The 18,294-nt window shown below is 41.7% G+C and overlaps 1 protein-coding gene across 1 annotated transcript in view; it reads left to right on the top strand.

Annotated features, from left to right (window-relative positions):
- Kctd1 (potassium channel tetramerization domain containing 1) overlaps nucleotides 1-18,294 on the top strand; it is a 186,212-nt gene that overhangs the window by 601 nt on the left and 167,317 nt on the right. The gene's annotated exons all lie outside the window — the stretch shown is intronic.

Here is an 18,294-nt window from a genome sequence, read left to right on the forward strand (position 1 = left end):
CCGGACGCCGAGCGCACACGCTCGCGGGCGCGCGGGGGCAACGGCGGCGCCCAGGGCTGGGCTCCCGCCGGGGTGCGGGGGTGGGGCCGCGCCCCCTCCTCGATGGCAGCCTCGGCGGCGGCCCCCGGACGGCCGGGTGAAAGCAGCGCCATTGCTGGGCTGCCGAACCGGACTTGGGGCCCCGGGGGCGGGCTTTTTCCTTCCCCCTTTTGCCCGGGTCGGGCCGCGCCGCTCCCCTTTGTGAGCCGCGGCTGGTGCCCAGAGCTGTCCGCCGTCCGTGCCTGCCGGTCTCATCGGGCTGATGCCAGATTCGCCCGCCCTTCCGCCCACCCGGGCGCCTTTAAAGCCCCCTCCCATCTCCTCCCATTTCCAGTCCCCTCCCCCCCCCCACTTGGGTGCAAACGTTTCATTTATTTCTAAAAAGCTCTCATTCCTCTTCCTCCCCACCTCCTCCCCTGATAAAGGGCATGGCACATGCTCCGGATTAGAAGTCTCCTTGGGAGGCGGGGACGGGCGGGGGGCCGCCGGGGTGGGGGAAGGATGTGAGCGCTGCAGGTAATGGCTGTGGCTTTGCTGCGCTCGCCTCTTCTCCGTGGTGCCTGCAGCGCTGGGTCCGGAGTCTGCATCCTTCCCTCCCCTTCTGGCGGCCAAGGTTCCCCTTAAAGGGACAGAGTTTCCTGGCAGCCTCCCGTCAGCGCTGTCTGAACCAGAGCTGGGGGCGCCGAGGTGGGCGTAAGGGATGCAGTTTGGCTCCTTTCTGACCTCTTTACTCCCCACCCCCATCCTGCCGCCCCTCTTTATGGAAATGTGAAGTGTGCTTCCTCTCCTGCCCCCAAGAGGGACCTGGCTGGAAAACAGAGTCCGCACCTCCTGGAAAAAGAACTGGGTGGGGAGCGCGTTATGGTGAATTCTCGTTAAAAGTGAGACGGAGCCCCCAAAACGTCCAGGAAGAGAAGCCAGACCTGTGGTGCAGGAATCCCTTACCTGGACGTGTGCTCCGCACAGCCGCCCCGAGTACCGCAACTTCCTAGCAATCCCGGGTCGACAGTGTCTGCCTTTGTGCTTTCGAACACTTAACACTGTCGTGGAAATGATTTTACGGTATCAAAACGTTTTCACTCCGAGTATGCTTCGGGGACGGGCTGGGCGCGAGCCAACTAAGTTAACAAAGTTGCGGTGGGGCTGTCGGCTTTGTACGTGGAGAGCAGCACGCAGGAACTGTCCAGTATCCTTATGGCACAGGCTTCCTCGCTAAGAGGTGTACCGCAGTAGACAGAAGTAATTTTGGTATAAATGCTGCATTACCTTTTAGATCACAGAACTAGCTGCTTTCAAGCAAATTCTTGACTGTGTGTGTGTGTGTGTGTGTGTCCTTGGTGGTACTCGGAGAGACATAACAGTTTAACATACTCATTCTTTAAGAAACGTTTGCCTTCTGTTTTCAATCAACTAAGCTGGCAGCTAGAGATACAAGTTTATTTGAGAATACCCTCTGGGTACCAAGCATGCTTGGATTGTTTTAGCAAATTAAAAATGAGCAAAATGCTTTTACCTTCTCAGCAGTAGACTCCTTAAGAGACCTCCTGTTTTGGGTGTATGTGTGTGTGTGTGTGTTAGAGAAACATTTTCTGTGTGTATCTCAAATGTGTTTTTAATGTGGAAAAAGAGAAAATAAAGGGTTTTAAAAGGCTGAGGCTGATTGATGCCATAGAATGATTCGTTAAATCTGATTCTACATCAAGGAATTCACCTGCATATATAGGAAGCTGCAGAAACTAATAGCCAGCCTACTTGGTGAATTTAAAATAGCAGTGGATTCATTTGTCTCCTGGATAATGGGCAAGATGCCGATTTATTCCTCTTGTTTATATTTGTGTGGCATTTGGCTTACTATGAGGAGTTTAGGAGACTGCACACTGATGGCGAGCATTCAACTCAGGAATCCTGCTGATTCCTGAATGGAAAGAATTGTTAGCAATTGTTATGATGAAGGTGGGTTAAATGTTTACTGATTAGGTTGCGAAGGTGACCCTGGAACTTTGAAACTTTGCATCACAAGGAAAACTTCACTGGGTTAGGCTGATATTTCTAAGAACAACTAATTAAGCAAAAATGCCTTACATGAGCTGGGAAGAAATTTTTAAATGAATTGAGCATGAATGATAGTTTGTGAAAATCTCCCACCACAGTAAGCAAAATGACTGCAGTGATTTTGCTGTATTAATTATGCCCGGAGCACAATATAAAGTTCTCTAACACACACTAGAGGTCTCTCTTCTAGCTGTAGGATTTTCCTGTTTGTAATTCTTTGCCAGGGCTTGCATGTAGGGATGTGCAATAATGGCTTGGTTCATACTTATTTAAGTAATTGTGATTTACTGACCATTCAACTTATTCTGATGTGAGATATTTATTCTTGGGAGAGTATTCAGTAATTATTTTATAGATTATGTTACCCAAGTACTGGAAAAGTAGCAACAATAAGACTTCTACTAAACGAGGAAAACATTATTCAATTTGCATGAAATAGTGCATTATAGACTTTCTGGCATCAAATTATTCATCCAGAGCAATTTATTTTTAAGTGTAAGAGTAATTAGCCAAAGATGTATTAATCAGAGAACTTTCTGAAATTAAACTTCCATTTCGCTCTACGTTTAGCAATAACAGTGGCTTGCACAAGTGCTTTCTTGTCTTGACATTTCCAAAATCAGAGTGATTGTTTTGTGATTAATGTTTTCTGCTAAGATCTTTTTCCATTTGTATTGCTTTTAAGTCTTTCAAAGGATGTTTTCGAACCATTAGTTCACCAAGGCTTTTTTAGTTGTTTATTAAACATGGGCATCTCTGAGCCTTCTTTTGGACTGCAATTTATAATTTCCCAAGCAAATGGAGCATTTATTTTCTCTGTCCTTACCTTAGGATGAATCATCTTGGAAATGAAAATGAATTTTTTGGATGCAATCATGTATGCTTATTTTAATAGTTTACTCATGCACAAGTGAGAACTCAGTTTTCCTGAGCACAGTAATAGACCTGACATCTTATTCATTAAAAAACAAAACTAGATGTTTTGCTTGTTGATGAGTTTGGTTTGAGATACTGTAAAAAAAAGTAAAACATATTTTTTTAAGAGTAGCAAGCCTGTATTCATTAAACTCAATCATTCCTTCAACAAATATTTATTTGTGCCTGCTGTTTGGGAGACACTGTGTTAGACGTTAGAGACACAGTAGTGAGAAAAAGCATTCAGAATCCTAGTCTCCCAGAACTTCTGCTCAGAGAGACAGACATTAATTTGAATAATTGAATAACTGATTAGTGCTTTGAAGGAGAAGAAACACAGGACTCTCTGGTAGCATGAACCCAAGAGGGAAATGGCCCAAACTGGGGTCAGGTTCCAGAGAAAGTGCTAAAAACTGAGATCCAAATACTTGAGAGGCAGAGGCAAGAGAAAAAGAGAAGAAGAGAGACAGTTCCAGGCAGAGAGAAGAGAGAACACCATTTGCCAAGCTGCAGGAAGCGAGTGAGGGACTAGAAACTTAACTGCATGGAATTAGGAGAGGGTGGCGGTTGGGACAGGAGAAAAGCTATATGGCATGGGTACCCGGTCTCCACTTTCAGAGTAGTATGAAGGAGTAGGTGGAGAGAAAAGAGAAAAGTGCAGCAGTGACATAGTGAGATGTGTCTATTGATGTGTGTGGTGGCACACGGGGAGTTGATTGGAGGGACCCAGAGAGGGTGGAGTGTAGCCCTTGGATGGTTCTTAGAGTCATCCAGACAAGAGCAGGTATAGCTGGGGTTAGGGTAGAGGGAGGGGAAACAGTGATGGCATGATTTGAAATCTATTTAGAAGGTAAAATTTACAGAACCTCATGAAGGGCGATCAAGAAGAGAGAAGTGTCAAGCAGATGCCTAGGTTTGGGCATACTAATGGAATAGACACTGAAATTGTGAAGACCAGATAGATTTTGTACCTTTGGCTTCATTTGTAGTGGGAAGAACAAGTAGCAATAAACCTCATTCACATCCAGCGTAACTGAATTCACAAAGGAAACCAAAGCATCTGGTCATTCTTTATTCGCTCCATTTGCTCACCAGTCTTGACAGAGCGATTGCCTGCTGTGGCTCAGGTGCTCATCTGCCCGCCCCCTGTTTTTCCAAGATCCTTTCCCTTTATGAACTGCACTGTGAGATTCCATGTATCCAACTCCAGCTGAACTGGAATTTATCATTGAAATAGCCCTGTTTACTTACCCGAACACAATCAAGTCTGCCTTGTCATACAAATTAATTGTGTTAAAAATATAAAAGTGTCAAATAATTAATGAACTATTCCACTATGACTTTAAAAAGCCCTTTTATATACAAATAACTGGCATATACAAATCTTTCCTGAAAAAACTTTCAAGGATCCAAACAGTTCTTAGATTACCAGTGTCCCACCCAGTTAGTTGTTTTTTTTTGTTTGTTTGTTTGTTTGTTTTTTGTGCATTTGTTCCTTAAGCATCTCTAACTTTGTCTACTGGTCTTCAGCTAGCCTGATCTCAGTGTAATATTTTCAGACTTTTCTTACGTGAATACTGATTTTGGTATTTCTACTCCTTGTCCATTCTTTCTATTGGTTCTTGTTTCTCCAAAACTTGTTCCCACATGTCTGGCTTCACAAACACATGTAACAATCAGAAAATAGTTTTGCTCAATCTGTTGCTCACTACCAAAATAACATTAGCTGGTAAGCAGTTGATTGATTTTAAAACAACCTAAAATTAGGCATTTGGTTTTTCTTTCAATATCAAAACTCAATAGGAAGAGTTCATATATGAATACATGACCAGTTTAACTCCATATCATGTACAACTACAAAACATTCTACTGTCATGTATAACTAAAAAGAACAGATTTAAAAAAAAAAAAAAACTTAATAGGAAGAAAATTTCAGTAAAAGAAATCAGCCATGAGTGTTTTAGAATAGCTTTTCTCCTTTCTGGTTGTACTCCTTCCAGGAATTCAGGTTTCAGTCATTTCCAGGAAGCAATCTGCATACCACTGTCTACTTGGGGGTTGGATACACAAGTGATATTCATAAGATGCTTTTCTTGATGGTTCTCACGTGGGCAGCCCCAAGGACAGGCAGGGTTGGAAAAGCGTCCCTCATTTCAGCCAAGTCACCTAAGGATCCATTTCTCCTGAGAAAAACTGGAACAATAATATCACTCCAACCTGCCTTACAAGGTTGTGGAGAGGAGGAATGTGGCTCAGGGGCAGAGGGCTCACTTTGAGTGTGTAGCAGGGCCTGAGAATGGAAAAAGAAAATTTTGCCGAGAGGGGAAATTTAAAATAAAATATGTATGTAGGTGTGTATGTCAAACTGATGTGAAAATAAATAATATCCTGCATCCAAAGGGCAGCCTCTCTGGAGGAGCAAGCCCCGTTCGGTCCCCGTTGCTTTTCTGCTCAGTCACCCCATGCCAGTCCTGCTGCATACCGGCTGCCTGAGCCTCCAGGCACTGTCCTATCCACAGCTAAGATTTAGGGGAGCAGTGCCAGAGGCCAGTCTGCATACCTCTCTGAATGTTCCTCTAAGAAACCCTGTGAGGCAAGTATTATACCCCACCCGACAGATGGAAGAACTGGGGGTTAGAAACATAGGATGAGCCTGAGCTCCAAGACTGGGTGGGCGACAGAGCATGAATTTTCACCCAGCAGGCTGGCACCAGCCCCTCCCACCAGCTGCTGTCCTGTCCCACCTCCGCTTCCTCTGGCTGCCTCTGCCCAGTCTTAGCACTTCTCATAGGCACAGAGTGCTTTCCTGCTCTGCCACCAGCTTCCATCCACTCCGTCCCCTCCCTGCCACCCTCGGTACCTCCCCACCAGCACAAGCACCCTACCTACTCTTATACCAAGAGAGAAAGGAAAAATTACAACTGGTTTGAGATGGTTGCAATCAGAACACCCAAACTGGCCTCTTCCTGTGAGCAGACCTTTTACTAACACAGCTCTTGCACTGACAGAAATTCAGATTTGTTTTCTATGCGATGAAAACTGACAGCAATTCAGCTCGGGCCGCCCGACACCAAGACCACTGTTTAGAAGACTTATGTACTGAAGAGAATGTTAACTAGATACATCTCCAACAGTTGCTAGAGGAAGAAATATTCTTCCTGATAAATCTTTCCCAAGCATCGACTGCTATCATCACTTACTGTTTGTGTAGCACTTTCACTTTGCTAGAAATTTGTAGCTAATGGAACAGAAAATATGTGTAAAACAAAAGACCGAGACTTTGTGTGAAAAAAAAAAAAAAGCAATATCGGTCCATGGTGATAACAAACCCCACTCCATCTAACCATTATCTTGGCTGATTTAATCTTTCTAAGCTTCAGTTTTCTAAACCATAAAGGAGATGGTAATAGAATTGTTCTGAATTAAAATGAAATAAAATGAGATGCAAATGCCCAACACATAGTAGGCACTCAGAAAATATCCATATGAGATTACTAAGAATAGGAACTGTGTTTATTCATATTTGCCCCTCACCTCCCCACCATGTGTAGAGGGGAGCGGGGGTGCTGGGGATGGAACCCAGAACTTCAGGCATGCTAGGCAAACATTCTACACCGATCTATACCTACTACACCCCCAGCCCCATTTCCTTAGTTTTTTTTTTTAATATAGCACTTGGCATACAGTGTAAATGCTCAGTAAATTAATTGTTGGATGTATGAACACAGAGTTTCAAAGAACATAAGAGTAAAGCCAGATGGTACTTTCACTTCCCTGTAAATACTTTTTGCCATTGACAAGAGGGTCCAAATTCTTCCAGATGCCCTTGCCTGATGGTTATGGGCTTTTTATAACCAATTAGATGAATCATTTGGGAACAGACCAAATTTGAACCTGGAAAATGTTGGTGGGAGATAGAATGTTCCAGTGATGGTCCTTGGTTTTACCTTTTGATTACATTGACATAAAGGTCCTCCTGGGCACAGTTGTCATGGGATTTCCAAAATTTGCAGACACTCAGAACTGAAGCTATGAAATGATGCCAATACAACACTAGGTTCTCAACCCACAGTGACAATCAGCGAATTTGCTTATTACAAGCAGCAAAGCGGCATTTGAACTGGTCCAATATGCATTCCATCCAGCAGATGGCAGCGACACACTCGAAAGTAAACTCTAGGTCTTTCCAAGCCTCCAGTCTTTCTTAGTTTCTAGTGTTGTCCCACCCTTGGTAAAAAGGGAGGCCAAGCCAGTTTTTATTTATTTATTTTTATTATTTATTCATAATCTTTTTTGTGCTGGGGATTGGAGCCAGGGAACCTTTACCATTAAGCCACATCCCCAGTCCTTTTTGTTTTTTTAATTGTTTTGCTTTGTTGTTTTTGTTTTTTTTTAATTTTGAGGCAGGGTCTTACTAAGTTGCTGAGGCTGGCCTTGAACTTGTGATCCTCCTGCCTCAGCCTACTGAGTCACTGGGATTACAGGTAAGCACCACTTCACCTGCCCAAACGAGCTTTTGAAACCCACCTTGGCTCCTTCACAGGAACAACTGAAGCTCAGTAGGGTCAGCTGGGAGGATCCGCACCTCAGAGTTGCCCATTTCCTTTTGGTCTGTGGGCCATTGAGGGGGGAGAAAGCGGTCACCTTGGCCACCTTTCTTAGAATCCACTTATTGCTAGTTTCCCAGAGATGCAAATAATTAGAAAGAGGTCTGTTTTCCTGTGGATTTGATCAAATCCACAGAGGAAAAATATTGTCACCCTCCAGCATCCTCCATGCTGTGGGTGTGCTGATTAGTAATCCATGCCAATTAGTAATCAGGAGTACTAATAAAGATGGTAACAGTGTTAAGCAGTCACATACCACCGTGTGTTGAAACAGTGTCTTGTGCTACTTAAGACCCACGTGTACCCCTCTCATGTGGGGTACTGAAAATGAGATCTCATGGTTTCCTAAAACCATGAGTCCACTTTCTACGTGCCACCCTGCTACTGAGGGTTGAAGCCAGGGCCTCGTGCATGCTAGGAAAGTGCTCTACCACTAAGCAACACCCCCAGCCCTTTTCAAATTTTGAGATAGGGTCTTGCTAAATGGACCAGACTGGACTCAAACTTGGAATCCACCTGCCTCAGCCTCCTGAATAGCTGGGATTCCAGGCACTTAACTGTATGACCCAGGACCTTATTTTCACTATCTGTACAATGAGGGGTAATAAAACCCACCACAGAGGTTGTTATAAGAATTAAATGTGTAACAACAATACAATGATTCCCTGTGCTAGGCTGGTTTTCAAGGTCTTTGCAATACATCATCTCATTGAGTCCTCATCCATCATTCAAGAGGGCAGTGCAATTTGTAAACCCATCTTTCAGATGAGGAGATTGCAACACAGAGAGATGAAGTAACTTGCCTGGCATTACACATTGGTAAGTGGCAGAGCCAGGATTTGGACCGTGCATTTGAGCTTTAGAGTCTGCTCTTAACCGGTAGGAACTATTGTCCTTTACTAATAGTGATTGTTACTAATAATCAGTAATTAGTAATCACTTTCCTTATGCTAGCAACTTCATATGTTAATGCCTCTGATCCTCTCAGCCACTCTATGAAAGGAGGAAAAAAATATTTACTCTCTGCCCCACCCTGTAAGAAACACAATAAAGTCGTTCATTGAAGTATAGCCACTTTTGCTCTAATTGACACTTGGACACAGGAAAACAAATTAATGGCAAGCCTACAATATATTAAAGTGCTCAGTGGTAGGTCCCTTGGTAGCTGGCAGAGTAATTTAGAGATAAGAGAAATCAACAATGGGAGTATATGGGGCTTCTATTCCCATATATGGGAATAGGATATAAGGATTTTAATGTCTTACTCTTTTTAAAGGGGCCCTTAGATCTTTATGGTCTCACAGCCATTTTCAGAAATGGTGAGTGGCCTGCAGAGTTTCCAATTGGTTCCACTCCTGTTCCTCACTGCCTTCCTCTGCTCAGAGTCATTGTTCATCATTTCATAAGGAGGTAGAGAGATCCGGGTGATCGACTAAGTGAGGGTCACCTTCGTCTTGCACATGAGGGCCTGGTGGTAGGACGTAGCTTTTGCCCATGAGTTCTTGGAAGAAAGTCACTTGCACTATTAACTAACTTAGGTCCTTCCTGGTCAAAAATGTTCTTCCAAGTCTGGGATGGAAGGCAGGTTTTAGATCTGGAGTCCATTGACTTTGGACTCTACTATCTGCAGTATGCCAAAAGGAGGTTTGGTAGAACAGACAACTCTCCAAATCAGGGCCAAAATTTTAGAACTAAGCCTTTTTTAGTGGCTGCAAATATGGTATTTCAAAGATCTAGAGTATGTGAAAAATGAATCATTCAAAGGTTGCATAAGTCACACTAGCTATATAAAAAGTACAGGTGGTTTTCTATGGGATAAACAGATCCTGATGGAACCTGCCTCCATTTCAATCCCCACTTAGTAGAAATAACCCCAGGAGTTCATGACCAATGGAATCAGGAAGACCCTGCCAATCATGTGCGTTGCTGGGAGATGAGCTAGGGCTGAGTGAAACAGAATGGAAGACATCCACCTTAAAAAATGAGGGGCATTTCTTATCATTTTTTTCTTCCAATTAAACCTTTGTGTTCATGCAAATCATTGCACAAAGCTATTCTTTCGCTTTTGATATCTCCTTATGTCTAAATGCATTAGAAACCAAGAATATTTCTAGCTAAAGCTCAAATCATTTTAAAAGCTCAAGCATTTAGCTCTGCATAATTATTCAAGTGTCTTCTTTGTTTCTTTTTCCCTCTCAAAATTGAGTCAAAATGCATTTTAGACTTTAGGCTTACAGATTTTACTTTTGAAAATATACACCGAAATTCCTTTTTTTTTTTTTAATGTACAGTTGAAGTACTCATGTAGGTGAGTTATTTTTGACAACTCTTTTGCAGCCTATAAATGTCTGATAAGAACACTTGCAAATTATTCTGCTAAGGAGTCAGATGGATATATTTTTTAACACCTGAAAATTATGCCTTCTGATAAGTTTCTGTGTTAACCCAATAACCTTTTATTACGAAAGCCAGTGAAATGCTTCTGAGCTGATTGATGTGTAAGGCTGTTTGCACATAATTATTTTTATCAGTTTTTAAATATAAATTTATATAGCCAAACATGTAATACCGATACTTAGATCCCGTTTCTGGTTATTCAAAAGCCGATGATGTATCTTACAAATGATCTCTCTTCTTTTCCATTGCTATCTACCTTTTGGTCTCATAATTACTTTCTGGTACCTCTGTCAGAGGATGGAGAAAGGAAATGAAAGGAAATCAATTTCAAATCCACTTCTCTTTCTTCCTCTCTCCCTCCCACCCAACAACGTGAAAAGCATATTGGAAAAGAGTCAGGTCTTGATTCATGCTAACAGAAAGACATACAGTATGAATAATCTGAAAAAAAAATAGTCAAGCCAAAATTAGTTCAGTTAATATTTTGATGTGACATTAATTAGGCTACTATTAAATTTTGCAATCTAATTATGTGCATATTGCTATTGGACTCAGATTTTTCTTCTCAATGTCAACCTCTGTACTCATACTATATGACTTCAGCATGATCAAGGTGATTTATCCAACACCTTAATGAATAGACTTTCCCAAATATGAATATGAACCAGGCTCCCAGAAGTATTTCCTAACTCAGTGGTTCTCAAACTTTAGCATGCATCAGGATTGCCTGGAAAGCTTGTGAAAAAAACAGATTCCTGGCTCCACTCTCAGAGCTTCCGATTAGGTAGATCTGGAGTGAGGTCTAAGAGTTTACATTTCTAACAGGCTGGAAATTTACATTTCTAACATGTATGCTCATGCTGCTGTTCCAGAGACCTCACTTTGAGAATCTTTGTTCTAGGAGCACAGTAGACTCGAGAGATGCTCCTGGAAGGGGGTGGGGGGTGTGGGGGTGAGATTCATCAATCAATCAATCAAATAAATTTAGGAAACAGTATATGCTTTTGTGAAATCTTTTAAGCCTTTCTTTCTTTCTTTCTTTCTTTCTTTCTTGGCACTAGAGATTGAACCCAGGGGCATTTGACCACTAAGCTATATCTCCAGTCCTTTTTATTTTTGAGACAGGGTCTCACTAAGTTGCTGAGCCTGTCCTGAAACTTGTGATCCTCCTGCTTTAGCCCCCTAAGTCTCTACATTATGGGTATGTGCCACCACACCCAGCTTTAAAAGGTTTCTAGAAGTATTGTAACATGGGGAAATCAGTTTTCTAACTTACATTTTCTAAACTTATTGAACCTCTTTATTCTCTCAGTAGCAATTAACTCTCAGATTTGCTATTCCCGGAGCACATATTAGTTAGGGCTGTCCTGTGTCACAGTGCCTCCCACCTCCTACCTCATGTTGGCCACCCACTGCCACTAACACTGGTGGGACATTTCTGTTACTTAGCACCTATCCTCAGCAATCTCCAAGTTCAGTGATTTCTTCCTTCCTTCCTTTCTTGTTTTATTTTTCTTTCTTTCTTTTTGACAGTACCGGGGCTCAAATCCAGGGCTTCCTGAATGCTAGGCAAGTGTTCTACTACTGAACTATTCCCAGCCCTTTTTTAAAACTTTATTTTGAGACAAGGTCTTGCTAAGTTGCTGAGGCTGGCCTTGAACTTGTGATTCTTCTGCATCCGCCTCCAGAATAGCCAGCATTCTTTTTTTTCTTTCTTTCTTTTTAGCTATCCTGTTATAGTAGAATGTGTTTTGACATATATATATGGAGTATAACTTCTCCTTCTTGTGTTGTACATGAAGTGGAGTTACACTGGCCATGTAGCGTTCTTCTTTTGATAAGAGTAAATTATTTTCCCATTCCTTCCCACTAAACCTGACTTTTGACCTCAGGGCAGTTGCAGTCCCTTCTCTTCTTCCTCTTCACTCACCTCCCCTCTTTTCTCCCTCATCACCTTTCCCTTATTCAGCTGGGTTCTCACTAGTTCTCTTCCTTCCTTCCTCTTTTTGGCCTCTGTCCTTCCTGGCTTGCTAACACTCAGCCCTGGATATCCCTTCCACTTTTCCTCACTCTTGTTCCTAGGAGCCTGAGTGACAGGGGCAGATTGTCACATGATTCTTCTAATTGGTGCCATCAGAAAATCATTCATCCATTTAGCCAGTATTTACACGGACTTTCTTGTGCCGGGCACCACCCTAAGCCTTAGAAATATAATGATGAACAAAACAAAAAAAGAGATCCAGGCTCTTTACATTCTTGCGGTAGGGGCTGAGAATTTAAAAAAAAAAAAATCAAGGGGCTGGGGATGTGGCTCAAGTGGTAGCGTGCCGCAGTCTGGCTGGGCACAAATGCCGCAGTCTGGCTGGGCACACAATCACGAGCCACCACACAGCTTGTAGATTCAAACAGCAACTCTTTATTCCCGAACTCACACCAGCCGTATACAAACACGTTCTGGGGAAATCCACGTTCTCTGCCAAATTCACCTCCACTGGGCATCTGTCTCCCAAAATATACTGTCTGAATCCCGTGAGAACTCAAGGGGAACTTAGGCAGCAGGATACGCCCTATTCCCAGCAGGAATAATCTTAAACCTTAAACCTGGAACCTAAACTGGGAACGCCCTAAACACGATTATGTTAAACCAGGAACACCCTAATCCGCCCTGGTCCTTGAGCAAGGTCAACTACATTCAATGTCACTGCAAAATGTCAGGAACATGGGGTACGCTGGCAAGGAAATTGTCATACCTACTTGGCTATTGGCTCCCAGCATCTCCCCCCTTCTGATTAATTAAACAAGCAATGTGGCTTAAGGACCGTGCCTGGTAGGTTGTCCAATTCAACATATGGTTCTTACCCGTCATCGGAAAACTGACCTTTAGGCGTCAGCCTCCTGTCTTAGGTTGATACCACTGCAATTGGATCATACCCGTCACTGACTACCGGTCCAGCATACAGCCATTGGCCCCCAAATTTTAGACCATCACTAGCAGAAGGGAGGAGGATACAGAAATGCCACGACACCAAGCCAATTGACGGCTCCTTGGGAAAAATTGCATCACTGGTGACACCATCAGCAAAGATATGCCAGCACTACCACAATTAACATGGGGTGCGCTGGCAAGGAAATAAAAATTGCATCACTAGTGACACCATCAGCAAAGATATGCCAGCATTACCACAATTCGCTGCACCAAACGATAGTTACATAGTCCAGGCAAGTTCTGCAAGCAGTTCAAAGCGGAGGAATCTATCAATATGTCCATTTCCTCCCAAAATCCGTTTCCTCCCAAAGTAAGTTAACTCCTTGATTGAGCATTACTTGTTGAGTTATATTCATTGATGCATCAGTTTATACAGTTTACTGTGATAGCTATCATAGAAGCTGTAGTCTGGTTTTATCTTTGTCTTCACCGGCACTGGGATGAAGATAGGAATTCTGGCAATGATGCTAAAAAGACATTATCCTGAAAAGAATTATTAAATATAATGAAAAGGAAAGGTGAAAGTAAACAAACAGATCTGTTAACCTCCTTTAAAAACAATCCTTAACAGCTGTTTACCTAATTTAAATTAAACCATTTAAATCACGTGAAAAAAAAAAAATAATAATAATTCGGATCCATTTTTTCATGAGCGCTCCTCATATAAGAAATATGGACATACGCACATACAGACATACAACACAAAACACAAGAGTGTACACAAACGTACAACACATAAGAAAATAGTAAAGGCCTTGTAGCTTTACCTGGGTGAAATCTCCATTGCAATGTTTAAAAACTCCACAGTCAAAAAATAAAACTGATCAGAAAAACATTAACCTAGGTTTGTATGAGCTCAAAAAATAAAAATAGAACCTTATGATGTGGAAAAATGCAATAATAAAATAGCTATTGAAAAAAGCATCCTGGTTAATCACTGTCGCAGATGTAAGAATGGCCAAGCTGGAGTTCTGGATATCAGCTGTTATGGATTTGAGTCAAATCATCTTCTTTTCGATCTGTAGAAATTGTTTTAGTTAATCTCTCTGGAATCCAAATGGGCTGCTGTTCTCCCTGTGGAAAAACACAAACAGACCCCCGACTCCAGACAATCACTGGGTCAGGACCTTTCCATTGTCCTGTTAGAATATCTTTCCAAAGTACTTTAGGCTTATGTACATTTTTTGGATACATATGCCTTTCCGCAGCACTAAGTCCTGATGAATCCAAATTTAAAAAGTTTAGAGTAAAAAGGGTTATTTTAAGTTTATCTTTGGGGGATATATACCCCTTTCCAATTCCCTCTTTTTGCTTTAATAAGTATATGTCTGTATCTAATAGTTGTCTTAGCTTCTTGCATTTTCTATCTGAAATACCTTTACTTGACATTTTCAACCATTTTCTATCTTATTTCTATCTTCTAGTTTTTTTCCTAAGGTTTGTATATTTACCCTTAGTTGCCTTTTTTCCTCCTATTTTTTTTTTTTTTCCTATTTTGTGGGTTTAAAATTCTTGTCTTCCTACATCTTTTCTATCTTTCTACATCTTCTTTATCTTTTTTCTTTTTAACTTTCTATACTTCTGTCTTTAAAGTTTTTCACTTTAAATTTTTAATCTTCTTTATCTAAATATCTTTTATCCTATTATCTTCCCATTTTTTAAGTAATGCCTTTAAGATTAACTAGGCTTCGAATGATGCAATAAAGCAATCTTTTTTCCGCCATGAAGGTATCTCGACCACCTTCAATTTAACCTTTTAAAGCCTTTTAATTATCATCTATACTGTACTTTTAAATGTACTTTTTCACCACCTACAACTTCACTCTTTTAAACGAGGCTTAGATTCTGTTTAAATCGCTTTAATGTTAGTTTACATGGCTGCCCTTCAACCAAAGGCTTTTTTTTTTTTTAACTCCATTGAGAAGCTTTGTCTCAATCTGCCATGTACAAATATCTTTTTCTTCTTTCTTCCTTTCTCAAGCTTTTAAAGTAAGTCTAGTTTCCTCAAAATCTTTTTAAATGGCATTTTACAACTTTTTACTTTACCACACAGAGATTATCTCATCTAGAAACATTTCTTTTTCCTTTAACCTTTTATATTAAAATATATTTCCACATCTTGAATCTTTTTCTCTCTTTTTTAACCGTTAACCCTTTTTATAAATTCACATTTTGAAACAACTCTTATAAAATTTCTGATTTAGACAAATTACTCCACTTTAATAAGATGAAAGACTTTCATGTTTTTTATGATACTATAATACTATAATTGAAACCCAACTGAAAATTCTTATACTCTTTGTATATAAATTACACATGATAGAATCTTAACACTTAGTAACCTTGTTTTAGCAAAGACACAGACACAAAGCAATATTAAACATTTTTCCATTTACCAATTTATGAAAACACACATAATGTTTAAATATATTACCTTATGGAACTTAATAAGTAAAGAGTACTTGATCTTATATTTAATGGTTGATATTTTAACACTTTAGCTTTGTAAATTAATCAGATGTCTGTAAAAACCAAGATCTTAGACAAATATAGTAAACAGAACTAGCCATCTCTTTCTTGTTGAAGAAAAATCCTTCTACAGGATACCATGATGGTCCCATTGATATACTTAATAACTCGTCTTTAAAAAGCCATGGGCTACATTTTTGTATTGTATCAACATACGTCCTAATTGTTCTTGGTCTCACTGGGGTGCCTCCTTCCTCTAACAATTTCTCTTGCTCGGAGGCGAACAACTTCAAACCTTGAGTCAACCATTTTCCCCAGTTTGCCTGAGAAAGTTCTAGGAACAGGCAACTTGAAATAAAAACAAAATAAATCAAAACAATAACACATTGTTTTTTGAAATGTTCACCCATTCTTTCTCTCTTCCTCAAGGGTGAGAAATTTCACTTACCTCTAAGCTTCAGAAGTTCCCCGTACGGGCCACCAAATGCCGCAGTCTGGCTGGGCACAAATGCCGCAGTCTGGCTGGGCACACAATCACGAGCCACCACACAGCTTGTAGATTCAAACAGCAACTCTTTATTCCCGAACTCACACCAGCCGTATACAAACACGTTCTGGGGAAATCCACGTTCTCTGCCAAATTCACCTCCACTGGGCATCTGTCTCCCAAAATATACTGTCTGAATCCCGTGAGAACTCAAGGGGAACTTAGGCAGCAGGATACGCCCTATTCCCAGCAGGAATAATCTTAAACCTTAAACCTGGAACCTAAACTGGGAACGCCCTAAACACGATTATGTTAAACCAGGAACACCCTAATCCGCCCTGGTCCTTGAGCAAGGTCAACTACATTCAATGTCACTGCAAAATGTCAGGAACATGGGGTACGCTGGCAAGGAAATTGTCATACCTACTTGGCTAATGGCTCCCAGCAGTAGCGCGCTCAAAAATATTTTTAAAAAAATCAAAATAGGCAGTCAGATGAGGCTTCCATAAAGAGGTAACACGTATGCCAGTGTGGGGATGGCCGTCATGGTAGCTGGCCTTGGTTATTGCTGGTCCCTGGTTATTGCCTGGCAGCCTCCATGAAACATCTTGTCTCATTCTTCATGAAAGCTGTTTTGAAACTTTTTACTTTTCTCAAATCCCAAACACGTTTGCACACAGATAAACTTGCTCCTGACTTTTTGAGATGTCCACTCTCTGCTCCCAACATCAAAATTCCCCTCTGCTGTTCCACTAACCCTCTCTGCCTTCCTTACTGTCCCTCCTTACTGTCTCTTTCCTCTTTCCATTGGCCCCTGCAAAACAACCCATCTGTCAGTTTTCCCACAAATTCAAACTTTAAAGCCCTAAGCCTCAATGTGACTATATTTGGAGAGAGGGTCTTTCAGGATGTAATTAAGGGTAAAGAGATCCTAAAGATAGGACCCTGATCTGGTAAGAATTCTGTCTCTGTAAGAAGAGACACCAGAGAACTCTCTTACTTATGGACAGAGGCCCTGTGAGCTCATGGCAGGAAGGTGGCTGTCTATAAGCCAGGAAGAGAGCCTCACCAGGCTGGATTAGCCAGCACCTTGATCATGGACCTCCCAGTGCCCAGAGCCAGGAAAAATAAACTTCTATTAAGCCACCCCATCTTAAGTGTTTTTTTACAACAGTCCAGGCTGACCGTAATGCACATCCTTCAACCCAGAACCGAAACTTCTTTTCTGCACTCTTCCCTTCCCTCACCCCTCCCTCCCCTCCCTCCTCTCTTCCCCGCAGGTTGTAGTTTTCAAATCAGCTTTCATGTCAGCGTGTTCGTGTGCCTTTTCAGAGTGGGACAGCTTTACATACCATAGGATGGAACATGTTCTAAAAGGCTTTATTTTTAACTCCTCCTGGGATCAGAACCTCTGCAACCTTGGAATGTGTCATGCCACCCAACTGTCCCTACACACCAAATTTGATCTCCACTTGTTTCTTGGTGAAGTTCCCTTTTTTATTTCCTTTGTTTTTTTTCCCAAGCAATTCAGAGATACAGGGAGTGGTTATTGCTTTATTTTATATTTTTCAACATCAATACTGTTTGCTACCAATTTTCAACGGAAATGGTAACAGCCCTAAGCAGGAGTGAAAGTTTAAAAATCAAAATTGAGAAGATGGTTTATTCTTTTCAAGAAAATTTCTAAACTCCTGTTTTCCCTTTTTACTTAGTTAGAAGCCCATTGACCACGGCTTATTTGGTGGAATATTATCACAGCCCATGCCCTAGGGGCCCTGGATATCTGGGAGAAAGACAAGGGTTGATGCTTCCCCAAGTTAATTTGTGACCACTGGTCACTCTCTCTGAGATAAGCCAGGAGTAGGACATTCATTTCCACTACCTATGGAGCTCCTCCAGAGCATGGAGGGATCCTGGATGGACCTCTATCACATCCCCTCAGGGGAAGCCCCCTAACCCCATCTGACATCGCCATGATTTAAGAGCAAGTTCAAAGTCCCACAAGCCATGGGAGAGCAGCAGGCAGGAAAGGGAGGGTCAGCAAAGGTGCATCATGTAGTCAGTGCTCAGAAAACGGTAGCTACTATCAACCACACTGTTGTCCGCATAATGATCCCTGTGTGCACATCATAGACGTGCACACACGTACGTATGCACATGTACATGTGTGTACGTGCCGATTCATTCTGGTTCTAAACTGAACCTACAAGTCTTGAAGGAATTCAGGATGGGGTTGTGAGGCTGGCCTCAAAAGGGGGCTGGTGAAACACCATCACAATTTGTGCTTAAGGAAGCAACGTGGAGCAGGATATATCTGTCCTGATCCCATCAGGTGGATGGAT

Source organism: Marmota marmota, unplaced genomic scaffold, assembly GCF_001458135.2.
Source record: "Marmota marmota marmota unplaced genomic scaffold, marMar, whole genome shotgun sequence".
NCBI classification, from domain to species: domain Eukaryota; kingdom Metazoa; phylum Chordata; class Mammalia; order Rodentia; family Sciuridae; genus Marmota; species Marmota marmota.